The sequence below is a fragment of the Diadema setosum genome, chromosome 4 (genome assembly GCF_964275005.1).
Source record: "Diadema setosum chromosome 4, eeDiaSeto1, whole genome shotgun sequence".
Classification (NCBI taxonomy): domain Eukaryota; kingdom Metazoa; phylum Echinodermata; class Echinoidea; order Diadematoida; family Diadematidae; genus Diadema; species Diadema setosum.
The window spans coordinates 5,552,059-5,567,189 of NC_092688.1; the positions used below are offsets into that span (position 1 = coordinate 5,552,059).

The 15,131-nt window shown below is 35.7% G+C and overlaps 1 protein-coding gene across 1 annotated transcript in view; it reads right to left on the reverse strand.

The window, feature by feature from the left end:
• The window catches only part of LOC140227425 (uncharacterized), a 53,259-nt gene extending 38,152 nt beyond the window's left edge, over positions 1-15,107 (reverse strand). Inside the window, exon 1 of the mRNA XM_072307830.1 lies at positions 14,989-15,107. The gene's annotated coding sequence lies outside the window, so the exon portion shown is untranslated. The remainder of the gene's footprint in view (positions 1-14,988) is intronic.
• Between the last annotated feature and the right edge of the window lie 24 nt (positions 15,108-15,131).

Here is a 15,131-nt window from a genome sequence, read left to right on the forward strand (position 1 = left end):
GTTCAATATATTCAATGTTTTTTGAAAACTTAAGTCCAGTTTAATGTATAGGTGATTCGCTCATAACACATGGACACACAAAAAAAAAATATGAAAGAGAAAATAGGAGTATTTTAATAATTGTGAGTCACTGATTTGCTCAATTTCTCTCTTGTTTGTAATTCAAGTTGTTTTTAACACTCTATCAAAACTTTGGAACAATAGTTGTATGAACTGTGCTGTTAGTGTACACAATCTTTCTTTTTTTCCTCTCACCCTTGGACACCAAGACCCGAATTCACGAAGGTGGTACAAATGAAACCATGGTTTAAACCATGGTTTCATTTGTACCACCTTCGTGAATTCGGGCCCAAGAGTTATGAGCATTTACTCTTTTCTGCAGGCCCCACCCATGCATTGGAACTCCTAATTGTTCAGAAAGTGTTGTCATGAGAAACTTCCCTCTCTTTACCAATTCATCACTTATTACTCTTTGCCATATTCTCCTCCTTTAGAAAGGGACAAGGAGACAAATATTTTAAAATTTCACATTTAACAATTTTTCTTGTAAAATACAGCATAAATTACCCCATAATCCTCAACAATTCGGCAAAAAATTAAGAAAAAATTGCTCAAGATGGTTTCTGTAGGTTCTTTGAGTAATTTTTGTCGACAGACGAGTAAGTTTTTATTTTGGAAAACAACAATTATTTTCGTACAGCATTTTTTTTTTTTTTTTTTTTTGTCTGTGACCTATTAGGGTACCCAGTATTTGAGCCATGCAATCTCTATCCTCTACTTTCACATCTTCATTCGAACTTGCTTCAGCAGCCACCTGTTTGTAAAGACCACCTGCTCATTATGACTACTCAATTTGCTTCCCTCGGAGCATCTCACATGTTAATGGACCTTGTCTGTAATGAACACCTACGTATAAAGACTAATTTCTTTTATACTTTTTGTAAGCAGGCGTTACTGCTTAGGGAGGGACAAATGTATGTTTTTCTGCGCTTGATTCATAGTGACGGAGATAGAGTCGTCCCATGCAACATAAAAACTGGATTAAAGATAAATCCTTGATACGTTACTCCTAATAGCGTTCTATAGGACAAAAGTAAAGTACAGTCTGCGACAAGTATAGATGGGAGATAATTGCAAGGGCAGTATACTCCGAAGCACATTATCTTCAACTGTATAGACAAAATACCGTCATCTACATTATGCACCAGTGGTCAGTTACAGCATGACGCTTACAATGGGAACAAATTTGAACAAGATGTGTAGCGGAGATGGGCAATTATCATCTCTGACCTGGCACGTATAACAATTTTCTGCAACTCAACGGCTCTACACATCGAAACGAATCAAGGAAATCAATGACTTAATTGCCCATAACTGTCAAGACACAGTCTATTTACATGAAACGGGACGTCGTGAGAGAGATAATTAGAGTCATGCTTATCTCAGGCTACAACGCTTAAATAGCACCACCAGACGGCGTCGCGAATGGAAAACAGTCAATAACGGAGCGTCGAGCTAGAGAGCGGCCCATTGTGTCCACGCCGTTACCGATGATAACCAGGGCGTTTGTGATGCGCCGCGGAGTGGACCTTGACAAGTTAACGATAATGTCGACTGAAATGACCATTAAACTTCCGTGTGATCGGGAATGACCTTTCGAAGACCTTGCTGTGCTATCCTCTGGACCACGAAGTATATCGGATGTGCTCCTGCCCATATACGATGTAACCTCGTTTTGTTTCTTTTCATCAAGATTTGTACTGTGCAATATTCAAATCAGTACACATTTCTCATAGATAGCGATGTAGAAATATAGATAAATAACAGATAGATGGATGAATAGATAGATAGATAGATAGATAGATAGAAAGAGAGAGAGAGATGAATACACTGTGGATAAATAGACAGATAAATAGATTCGCCATGGGTATGGCAGATGAGTGTTACAAATCCCCATTCTTCGTCAATTACATAAAAGGGCTTCTTTCCCCTGAAATTGTGTCAATAAAATTGGTTGTGCCGAGGGCAAGGTCGGTCGAGTTTCATAAGTACATTTAACCAGGTCGTGTAAAAATAAGTCACAATTGTAAAATTCTGACCCAGATTTCTTTCCGAGGTCACTTCACGATGGAAGCTGATGGAGAAGAAAATGCAATTTAACAAGAACATAGAGGCGAAATATTTGATTTCGTCTTTGTCATCACCCATCATCAAAATCTTATTCAACCTCCAGCTTCAGCTACTCTTACTACTTACCATGCTTAGCGCTGATTTTAGAATCGTCCTCAACATCATTCCATCAAACTGTTATTCCCCCTAAAGGCAAACACAATCATCATCACAGTGAAGTCAAACCTGGCTTTAGCGGCCACCCAAGGGAGACAAAAAGTGGCCATTATAGGCAGGGTCTTTAACATGGCTTTTCCCTCGAGGGAGGATTTTTAAGTGGCCGCATACGGCAGGTGGCCGCTATAGGCAGGTGTCCGCTGAGGCAGGTTTAACAGCACTATTACCGTCACCATATACTAAGCAGCCAGAAAATATCAAACCCATAACCTAAGAAAACACACACATGCTCATGCACACACACACAACAACAAACCACATTTACTCGACCCATGCCAACCTACTGTAAATACTGTATTGATCATGCATTCAAATATTATCAAGATTAGTTTATTCAACAATTTTCCTGTATGGCAATTCTTCTTTTTTTCTACACAGCATGCTATACATAGTTGTTGTTGTTGCTGTTGTTGTTGTGTGTGTGTGTGTGTGTGTGTGTGCTTTTATTGTACTCAACTACTACTTTTTACTCGTTATTTGTGTCAAAATATGTGACAATTCTGTTACTTTGTATGGCGGTATCAGCTTATGATATCATATTTGTATTGTTTGAATGTCAATGAATGTTGAAAAGGTAATTTTACCATGAGGGATTTCACTGCATTTTTTTTTTCCATGTTTTACAAGTTGATTATTATGAGTCCAGTTAGTTTGCAATTTATAGGTTTGGGACTCGAGGAATCTGGAATGGACGCAGTTGTAACTTCTGCCCTGACAGCTCAGCACATGTAGGCCCTTTCTTGTCTCTTTGTATTATATTGCTCAATATCGTACATTGTTGTTCTCATGGCGATCATAGTATCATCTCCATCACAATACCATACACAATCAAAACATGGTATTATTTCATTCAAATCAAACATGCCATTATAGATACAGACAGTTGATATATCACTTTGCAAGTACTGTTCATATTACTTTAATTTCAGACATTATTTTTTCAAATTATTTGAGATCAAATTATACAAAAATTCTAATCGAAATCGGAAATATATTCATCGCGCTTTCACGGATGGCAACAACTCAGTCAATTCGTAAAACTTGACAACACATTGGAGATAACACTGAAAAGAAAAATGTTATAAAATCGACATCACAGGGTGAGATGTAATCGTTCTTCCGATATCTTTACATAATACAATCCGATAACGTCACTGAATGTATTTGGAAGTCAGTTACTGTGTATAAACCCTCTGTGCTTGCTCTTTGTGTTTTAACGTTTTACAATTTCAAAATTTCTACTTTCTAGGGGGAACCACCTACTAGAAACTCGCATATATATATATACAGTATATATCAGTTCTTCAGAAGACAGTAATGCCTGATGGATGTAATTTGCAGACACCATCGTTTCGCGCCTTTCGAGTGATAAGTTCCTCCCGTCGACAGACACAGGGAAAGAGAGACATTGATACACCATCATTTCTTTCTAACGAATCTGGTTCTTCTTCACAGGCGAGCTGGCCCAAGAAAGGATTCCGCAAACACTCACCGATGTGCATCTCGATGTAAAAATGACAACACTCCTTTACCAGACAATGCAAATATAGGTTGTGTAAGTAACAGTCTGTACATACTTGGGCAAATTAAAATTGTATAAAAGGCGAATTCAAGGCTAGTTATAAAATAATTAGTCTGAAAAGAAAGAGTAAAATCTTACAAGCAAAACAGTGACAATTTGATAAAAATCAGAGAAAAAATTGGGGAAGGTATGAGTGAATTGATGATGTCAACATCTCACTATAAACCAATCGACAATGTACAAAAAAGGATAAAACATCAAAAATAATGTCATTTCTGGCTGACTACGTTCGAAATAAAGATCGATCAGATTCATCAGAAGTTGATACTGGGTATGATTGCGTTTGCTGAAAAAAAAAAAAAATCATGACTTTATTTATACTTCATGGCAAATATTGTGAGGGGATGACATCATCAATTCACTATTCGGATATTTATAACTTCCTTAAAAGGATGGTACAGTATTGGTGGAGATGAGAAGTGGGCTTTTAACTTTTTGCGAGATACCAATAGTACAGAGCATATCATTTTAACAGGAATTCAAAGTTTATTTGATGAAAATCGGGTTTGGAATGACTGAAACATCCAAAAACAAAGCAAAATAAAGCGATCGTAATAAAAGATGGGTCCCACACTTTATTAAAATTGCTCTGTTTTGGATATCTCAGCCATTTCAAAACCAATTTTCATTAAATAAACGTTGAATTCCTCGTGGAATTACATGCTTTTTCATATTTCATAGGAGGTTTCTCATTATCTCACCAAAAAAGGTTAGAAACCTGAAACTAGGTCTCAACCAAAACTATACGAGTCCTTTAATTTTCATCCATTTTTTAAAAATCAAACTTTCACTGTTGTGATCGCAAGATTTGACTCTTTCTTTTAGACTAAGTTTAATTTGTCCCAGTTTTCATATTTAACGCTTGCGCTACGCAACTACCTTTATCTTCAAAGTGTCAATACATTGTGAAAAGATGCAAATGTCAGAGTTTAACCAATCACTTTTATGATACATTACCATAATATATTCTACTAGTACTTATACGATTCATCCAGATGCACGGCTGGTGTGATTTCTCTTTCTAAGAAATCAACCACTATCAAATGAATTCCATAAGGCAAAATGAATCCATTGTGACATTATTTCGAAAACAAAATGCCAACATTTCATTGGTTAGAATACTATATAGTTAAACAATATGAATAAAACGGGTCTTTCAACTTAAGATGAAACTGATAATGCGCGTGAACATACATTTTTAACAACAACACATGTCCATTTTTATACAACTATGAACACGTAGTTACATAGCAAGCAACCCAAGGGACAGGTAAGGGAGAAATTTGAAAGTCTATACTTTCAACGTCACTTGTACGCATGAAACATTTTGTCAACATAGATAAAGGAGTAATGACATGATAGTTACGGCTTACTGGTGCAAAAGGTGATAATTTACTACAGATAATTTTTTTCTTAAAACTGGAAATGAATGTTGATGAAGAATACCTAATAAATGACACACACGATTGATTAAATCTTCATCGAGTCTTTGTATTTCCTACCTAAATTCATTATTTCATGAATACCTCATTCCATATTTCATTCCATTTGGCCTATACACGAACGGATGAAATATCTTCATTAATTCCTGGAACCCACGTAGAGTCAGCAAGATACAGAAACCTGAAATTATAATTCTGATTCATCTTAGATCACATTTTCTTTTCTATTTCAACATGTTAAATTTAAATGATAGAAGATTTATGCAAACATGTGATATTAGTTACGCAAATAGAATAGAAAGGTTCGGTTTGTAATACAACACAATATATCTCTTGCACAAGAACTTGTCAGGAAAATTATATTTTACTTATCCTGGCGTGAGAAGCATATCACAACTTTCAGTTTTACCAGATTTACAGATGTGGACTATAAATGGTCCTATAATCAGTGATAATTACATGCTTCTAATGTCTTTGATATTGTGTAAACAAGAACAATAAGTTATGGATAATATAATCATTAAGTTTCAAAGTAGTCAATTTTGTCAGTGACCAGAATAGTCATTCTCAGATATAAAATTAAAAGCCAATCCGCATCAGATTTTAAGCATAATTTACCTACTCATATCTTGATAGTGCCAGCCTTAAAACTTTGGTTTGTTTTCCACTGGTGTTTTCTGTCATAAATCAACATCATTACAGACCTCGATATAGTCAGCAAGTTCAACGTTTGTTTTTTAACTTCAGCGCTTACTGTTCATGTCCTCTCAATTGTTTCAAGAGTAAAACATCAATCCAACTTGCATGCTGAACTTATACTCATGACAAAACATTGCATGCTCTGACAGAAAGCTGTGCAAGCTATTAACACGTCATCGACAAGTGATCGACGAGAGTTATTTTGATCAAATTTTGCAAATCCTGCAACGTAAAGCTTTCGTGACGAAAACTTCGATCGAAGCATGGGGGTCTAAAATTCAGTCGTACTGTAATTTATTATTTCCCCCAGAGAATATTCTTCGGCTTGAAATTGGTAAGAACATGCATCTTAAAAGTTATTGCGGCATGACATTGATGAAAGTGGTTGCAACGAAATACATACCGTTCACTGCCACGAGATAACCAAACACATTCACAATTATGTTTGAGTATAATTCATCGACACTTCATATTGCTCAGATATGAAAGATTGCAACATTTAATACATCACTGAGAGACTGAGAGACAAATATACAGATAACACAAACATTTACATATACATTACATCCAATAAAACGTCATCAAATCACTCTGTAAAAATGCATTTATGAATAAGACCCTGAATAGGTTTAGGAATGGCAACATCAAAATAAAGAGCACAATCTCTTCCATTTACTATTAAAAATGCAAAACAAAAATGTAAGGCAAACTATGTAGATATACAAACATTGGCTATTCATGTGATATTACAATTTTTTTTTTGTTCATTACTTCAAGCTTCATATTATTTCAAAATCTATGCTAAATGAACTATAGCAAAGTACAGGCGTGACATGAAAACGTGATATCAATCTTTCTGATCGCACATAACAAAAGAGTATAATTGTCACACGAAAAGAACCGTAAAATTGCCGATACAATATTGTCACGTTATAGGAATATTTATGACACCCACATGCAGCGCGTCAATGCTATTATCCCTGTATAATAACCAAGCTTTGTATTCTTTATCTCACATCGAAGCCAAGTCAATAATTATGCCCGAAAATGTGCGACGAACCAGATAAGAGCGATTACCTTGGGAGATATGATTCCAATGCAAAAGCAATGAATATTGTTAAAAGTTTTACATTCAAATACAAATATATATATATATATATATATAAACAAACACTTCTGTTACAAACGTCATGATCTTTTTAAACAAAATCCCAAATTTCCTGGTTCCTGGTGAAACAAGCGCTCCTCATAGAAGCAAAAACTTGCACATAGGCCGGGTCAGAGCCTGCAGGTACTTTTTTTTTTAATGGAAAGACCACGATAGGGTAATAATAAGAACTGCGCCTCTGAAAGTTTGTTTGTTTGTTTGTTTTTTTAATCCCTACACATTTTCTACTCATATGAAATTGAAATTTAGACCCAAAGTGATTATACATTACAGCGTTGGAAGATTGAATATGGTAACCCAAACACTGGCAAAATTACCACGAACATTGCTGGCCGCTAAAGAACTCGTCTTTCATAATTTTGATTCATCCCTCCTCCCTCCCCCCCCCAAAAAAAAAAATAAATAAATAAAAGGAAACTAAAAGTCGAAAACTAATGAAAAAAGCAACTCATTCTTATCTTAGCAGTTATCAGACCTTTCATGTCAATGAACCCCTCATTCTTTATACACCGAGTACAAACCATTCGTTTTCTCCTTGTTTGCATTCAAACAGATATCATCCATTTAATATTTCCATTAACCGTATTCTTTGTCCCTCTCCTACATTCATAACTTCTATTCTTATTTCTTTGTCAGTCTGCTAAACCCATCACATCAGCAATCTCGTCCCCTATTTCAGCGAGAAGGGCACATCTCTACATCTGATCTGATTTCATTAACTGCTAATGGCCTTATTTTTGCATTTTTGGATGTACTCGAGCATGCATATCGTCCGAGGAAAAGCTCCTAAATGTCAACCTCTTCCTTTCTCACTCCTTCTCTCTTTCTTTCTTTCTTTCTTTTTTTTTTATTCTTTGTATCCAAATCTCATCATGTAATTCTACATCAATTACGGGATTTTTTTGTCCAATTTGAGATTTACTGTCATCCTCCATTAGCATGTCTCTTATACTGATTACCGGCATTTATCATTGAACGCGTCCCAATAACTGGTGCCAAATTATCTTTGAAAGAGATGTTATTTTGACCACAAAGAGAGAGAGAGAGAGGGAGAGAGACAGACCGACATGTTGAAAGAGAGAGAGAGAGAGGGGGGGGGGGGGGGGGGGAGTGGAAGAATACGAAATAGCCATGAAAACAATGTAAATAGGAAACTTATTCGCTCAAAGACCAGGTCAATGCCTGCCAGAAATTGCAAAAACCCTCACATATTCTCAAGTGGTAACCAATAAATCACAGCCGGAATTAAAAACATTCCTCTTCCTGTCAATTATTATATTTTTTATTACATTTCCTTTCTTAGCGTTGTTTGTTTGTTGTTTTTTTTTTTTTAATTGCAATTTTTCCTTTCTGTCCCTCTCTGGTTTTGCACGTTTTATATCGAGAGTTAATGATAGTGGGGCGTGCTTGGTACAAGCCCTCTGCCATTGTGTTTGGTAACAGACGCTAACCTCTCTCTGTTCCTTTATGGCAAGAAAACAACAACAAAACAAAAGCAAAAACAGCAAACGTCACAGTCCATTTGTGATGTAACGCTTACATATGATAGTGTAGTCCCTTTTATACCCTCTCATTATCTGCCCAGCTCCAAATAACCTTCCCCTCCCCCACCCCCCATGCAATTGGCGTCACCAAATGCACTTGCGGATTTTGACAAATGATACTACAGCAACGCCTGGGACGTGTATCGTCGCTAAGGTGTAACCAGCTGCAAGAACCACCGTCTATGTGCTGCTTACTTCTGCGTTTTGACTACCCAGGGAGGTGAGGTCTCACCTCCCTGGACTACCTGACTTATCACGACATAAGCACGCTGCAACTATGTAGCACTCCTCCTACTCCTTCTACTATACGGCTGCTAATTATTATAGCAGTACATATTAATTCCATCGATGGACATGGAATCCACAAGACCCTGAATTTGCACATTTAGAGTTAACTCGCATTTTGATATGAATTACGAACTTTCACAGAGGGCCTGAAATATTCCATATCACGATCCGATTAAGATGTACAGGCAAATCACTCTGCATTTGACTCCGTCAGCGGTGGGGGCAAGACATTAAAGCATATTAACAAAAAGTACTGGTTATGTGTGACCTATGTCAGTCAAAACCACAGACATATTCGCTTTATGAAACAAACAAAGTTAATAGAGATTTTCTTTTTTGTCATCTCATTGCTCTGGTGTGCCCTTGGATTTTCTCTTAAATATTGAGGATTATAAACAGTGCTATTCTTCCTGGTGATGTGAGGCCAGAACAAACGCAAGGCTGACTAAGTCTAAATAAGATGGGGAGGGGCTGTTGCTTTTGCTCTTATTTATATGGTGGTCAATTCCATAGAAATACAATTTTGCCGAGCAAATTTAGGAATTAGAGCGACAGATTTTGATGTAAACCACAATGGCGGCACGTTAAACAGATCTGAGTGAGACCAGCTGTGGGGGCAAGACATATTCCTTTTTGCTCTTTTAGCCTGGTCTGGCTTGTAAGACTGAAATAGATCACAGGATCCTCATAATCCTTTAATTATACACATGTCATGGTCTAGACAAGGTTTTCCGTAGACAAACAATGTTATTGAAAATAAGAAGACATCCCTACAAATAAAAACAACAACAACCACACTCTATCTATTCTTATATAAGTGATAACTTCATACGTAGGTAGAAAAATTAAATGCAGGTCAGATAAAAAGAAAAATACATCATCAACAATACCATGAAGCCAGGGAAAGAAAATGAAAAAAAAAAACCAAAAAAAACCCCAAAAAACCAAAAAAAAAAAAAAAAAAAAAACCTCCAGAAAAATAACACGTGACAGGAAACAGGTACATTGTAGAATAAGGATTTTTTTTTTTTCTGTAATGAAAACTCCTGTCATTTCCCCAGATCTATCAGTCTTTGTCATCAGTATTTCATCTTTTTTTTCTTCATTTTTTGCCCAAATGTTATTACTTCTGAGTCAAGACCGAGTTGGAGGGCCAAGAATATTGCATACAACTACAATTTCTATTTTTCCAAAGAGTATCATAAAGTATGAAGTTGGTAGTAACCGGCATTATAACATTGATATCGGGGGGGGGGGTGTCTTCAAGCTTATAAAAAGGTATAAAGTACAGTTTAACATGTTGTTTTCAATGTCATATTGCTTATACATTGTAACATTCAAAATGTAATGACGGAAGTTGGGGAAGTTTCATTTATAAGAACTTACAAATTGTCACACTTCTTACAACTGATTCCCCTATTAAAACATAAGCAATGTTTGTTTTAAAACCCAAACGTGTATAAACTAAGGTAAATTGATTTAATGTCTTCTTTTTTCATACACTTTTCATTTTTTATCTTTTCATATGCAGCCCATTCACACTGCAATATTTTAATAACAATGAAATATACTTTAAGTCCCATTAGTAAGTCAAAACTGCTCTCAAAACTCAAAGTACAGCTTATTTGGAGCAGTAAAATAGAATTATGAAATGACATTCATGAATAGACATTTTATAATTACATCTAAATGAGTACTTGGTTCCTATATTTTTTTCATCTACAATAAGAAAAAAGCCAAACAAAAGACAAAAAATATGCATAAGTGAAGAAAGTAATAAATTACAGCTATTCAATCAAAAAGTATACTACGAGAACTCTGCTTCAAACCCTTGTTCATTAAAAAGCATATTGTAGTAGAAGGCATGCTTATTTTGAGGAAACTATTGTACATTCATGAGAAACACTGCCTGATTAGTTAGTAATCACTACTCACACGAAGGAATATTGCAGCATTGTGAATTTTGTTTTGAACTCTCTATATGAACATCAAATGAGGTAGAATAAATTTAAGAAATAAAAGAAAAGTTTCAGAAGAAAAAAAAACAAAAAAAACAAACTTGTCATTTAGATCCCCGCAATGTTTCAATGTTACTAGTAAGTTAATAACTTAGTAACGTTTCATTTAAGCAAATTTAGATATAAATTTATTTTTACTACTAAATCACCATTTATTCATTTCAAGTTAAAGTCATGTTATAAATATGTTCATACTTCCCAGGTTTATGATATAGAAAAAATGAATACAATCCAACAAATATTACAATTGCTATGGCAACTAAAAGGGCAGGTTAGTAATGTTACGAAAAAAAAAAAGGACATGACAAAATATAAATGTCTTGTAACAGAAAGCGTGCAAAAATTCAAGTTACTTCAAACAAAGTGTTGCATTAATTTCAAATATTGCATCATAACAAATGTTCACGCAAATATTTTTAGCAGTTCAACCAATAATTAATTAGCTAGACCCCCCAAAAGCATGGTTAGTAAAGTTACAGTTAGTAACGTTACATTTGTCCGGAGTAATTCCGCAAGTCATTTCACCTTTTTGTAATTGACAAAATGTCATACGACTTCGAGAGTATTTAAATGTACATGTATTCATATTTTACCCTTTAGCAAATCTTTGAGGAAAAATTTTTAAAGGAACCCGCTGTAATTTGAATTCAAGTGAATTTCAGCTTCCCCAGTCCCACATGCACATTTTAAATGATGGTTTTAGATCTCGCAAAACCAATAGATACGAACAATAAAATCTGCTGAATTTGAAAGACCTTAATAGTTGGTGAACATCCATGGCATTAGTTGATACCTAAATCAAAAAGTAAGACAAAGAGGCACACTTCTTTTATCCATGTCATGTCCACCTACTGTACAGTAACTGCGGAATAGCCCAACTGTGCCTTAAGAAACCGTATAACTAATTACACTGAACAGTTCTTCACTTCTTAAAGTTATTTTGGCATAATAAACTTCCCCTGCAATGATGGACAGATAGATAGTTTCATCAGAATTCAGCATTTGATCTTTAACATTTCACTCAAGAGGGTGTTGGGGTCCCTCCAAGACTACCATGGGGCCACATGTTCGACAAGAACAGGGGCTTTGTATCCTTGCTCCCATGAATGATTCCCCTTTGGTTGAAAATGCGGCCAAGGGTTGTTGTTGTTGTTTTGTTTTTTAAGAAGATAATGAAATAGAAACTAACATCAACAACAAATAAACAAAATCATGGGCGATTAATGGATGACTCAAAGTACAATGCACAACACGAGGCAGACGCCAAACAAAGGCTACTGAAAATAGCAAACTTGAGCCCTTACCCAAGGTGAGTGAACAAAACTTTTAATCAAGCAAACACAATAGTAGCAATACTAATATGATGTAGTAAGATGTAGTAAGATAGTTGATATAATTTCTTTGTGAAGAATACAGGATGTAAGTCTCCACCCACAATGTAATGTTGCCCCCACAGGTGAATTTACAAACAGAGCTCTAGTCTTACGGCCATGATTTATTAAAGCCTTGCAAACAACAGGTATATATGATGCAAGTTCTTGGAAGAAACACAACCAGAGTGTATTTGGCTACACACAAGCAGAGTTTTCCCAATTGATTTTGACTTGGTCAATGTTGCATTTTCTTCAAGTGTCATGTGTGTTGCATGGCTACAACCTATCACCTTTGTGATGATGAATGCAGACAATGTATTGTTTACATGCTACAAATGTGTTAATTGCTTCATTCTTATCATGAACGTAAAATAACAAAAGATGTGGTGTCCCTTTGTTTTCAAAGGAATTCTACAGCATTCAAAAAACAAAACTCACTCCAGTGATATTTCCCAGATCCAGCTCTATGTTCTCAGTACAGATTCAGTTAAAGTAATGCTGATAATCACATAACTCTCCTGAAAATTCAAACAATGTAAAAGTTTTATAAACTTAACTTTCCGTACTATGTAACAAGGCAAGGTTCATGATGCACACAATTCCCAAAAATCCACGTGTGATGGAGTGATTTTATCAATTCATACAACTTATGCATGAAGAAAGACTCACATGACACTAAAAATCAGTCACATATTTACACAACATACATTACAAACATACACATATTCTCAACCCACCATTGCACATTCAAAACAGGCCATCTTTCCATCGCTATTGATGTGACTTCACCAATGATCAAAAAATGGATTAAAAGTGAAGTTTTAGGAAGTTTAGGATACAAACAATTGCAATTATGTACATGACTCCTAGTTGGGAGTAGAGAGGACAAGAAATTGGAATTGGAGCATGAAGATTTAAATACATCTACTTGGTAGACATAAATAGAGTGATGAAGATGGAGGTGATCATATTGTTGTTGATGCATGATAGCAATTTCCCCACCAACTCCTTCAGTTTCATGCAACACTGGTTTATTTGCTTATGCACTTGAGCAAGAAATACAAAATCTGTCTTCTAAATTCTATGAGAGGTATCATAACAATGGATCTCATCAAACTTCCTAGAAAATGTGGAATAAAATCATGCATCTACTTTGATAAACTTTTCCCTGATTAATCACATCTTTGTGGTATGTGGGTCCCATTTTATCTAGAGTTAAATTTGATTTGATCTTTCCCTACTGCAAAGTCTGGCCTAGACTCACAAACAGAATCAACTGTATGATCAATTTCATCTCTTGATAAAATAGGCCCCTGTTCACGTTAATACTTTACCAAACAGTTGTCCAACACTGTTTGTGTCTAATAATTAATAAATCTTGATCAAGTTTCTCTTCTCTCACTCTGTCTATTATGTTTCTCACATACCAAATACAACTCGATTCTATCAAAAGTCTGACAAGCTCAGGAAGTCTACCTTGGCAAGCAAAAAATTCATGTTCGGGGTGTAGAAATCTGCAGCTTTGTGAGACCTGCCAAGACTTTGATGAAATTGTTTCCTGCGTATAAGCAATTGAATGGCAACATCGTGACCAGGCATAATTTTGGTACAACTCTTCACTACAACAACCCATCAAACAAGAAGAAAACTTTGTGGAATGTCTCATGGAGGATGAATAAAAAACAGAAGAGTACATGATGAATGACACATCAAAAAAGGTGCAAGATACTTGTGTAATTCTAAAACTGTATGCTGATATGGCACAAGGCGTGCTTTCTACAGCAGTGTCAGACTTGTGCACTATACAAGTTATTGTTTGTGTACATGTAAGAGGCCAACAATCTCAGTACAAACATTAACAACTAGGTGTAGCACCTGTCACAGGAATGCTCTACACAGAGAATGATTCAGTAAAAGAATGATGTGCCTGTTGAGCCACACCTTACACTATCACACACTGGATCTGCTTCAATTTCAATTTAAAAAGACTAGATGCAAGTCACCTGGCACCCAACGTCTTAATACTTGAGTCTAACCCTGCACAATGAATGTGGTTGGTGATGGCTCTTACACAGACATAATGATTTAATGAACAACATCCCATAATGGTGGTATAAATCAAAAAATAATCTTGCTCATCATCAGAAGGCTCTGTAAAAAAGGGGGAAAAAAAGATTAGGGGAATGTCATAGTGATAACGTATCGATGTTACCATTTGATAAGTGCTTTTATTACTATTCTTGGATTGACTTGATAAATTTTCTCATATACACTTGTACCTTTGTGTAAACTTTCCCATCAAAATGTACACATTTTAATCACAAGTCAAATCATGGCAATATCAGGTCTATTACGGCAAGTGACAGATCAGTGCACATTTCTGGCTGGTTTTACAGATCTGAAGGAATGACTGCAATGAGGTCTCATACAGCTTTTGAAGGAGTCATTTCATCTTTATTTTCTTGCTTTCTTAGCTTGTTTTTATGACTAAAAAAAAAAAAAGAAAAATTCTTCTCCAGCTGACTTACCCCACAGAAGGGTGGACTTGTTTTCCTGCCGCAGTTCACTCTAACAACATGTCATCTCAAAGATGCACACTGTGAGTACATTGACCATTATATGTTCCCCTCAGGAGCTCCTTTAAATGGAGGAAAGGGAGAGGGGTTTCTCC